Source organism: Austrofundulus limnaeus, unplaced genomic scaffold, assembly GCF_001266775.1.
Source record: "Austrofundulus limnaeus strain Quisiro unplaced genomic scaffold, Austrofundulus_limnaeus-1.0 Scaffold61, whole genome shotgun sequence".
NCBI classification, from domain to species: Eukaryota; Metazoa; Chordata; class Actinopteri; order Cyprinodontiformes; family Rivulidae; genus Austrofundulus; species Austrofundulus limnaeus.
In genome coordinates, this window is record NW_013952463.1 from 957,576 (window position 1) to 957,949 (window position 374).

Consider the following 374-nt stretch of genomic DNA (forward strand, 5'->3'; position numbering starts at 1 on the left):
TGTGGGCAACTCAATATAACGTGGCTGCCACAGCTAACTGTCCTATCACTGYTAAAAATTACACCTTGTTTAGTTATCTCCACTTACTACTTCTCTTTAACACAAAGAGCTCTGACAAGTTTTGGATTTTGAACTCAAAGAACACAAAAATGTCCATAACTCAGTCAGTTTGACAGCTAATAATCTAAATCTGATTGAAGGGTTAGAAACCTCTGAGTGAGCCATCCTGCARTACAGTGGGGTGTGAAAGTTTCATCAGCCTTGTTAAYTTTCCYGATTTACCTTTATAAATCATTGATTGTTTGGATTTAAAAAATCAGTTAAATATATCATATAGGGGACAAACACTGATATTTGAGAAGTGAAATGAAGTT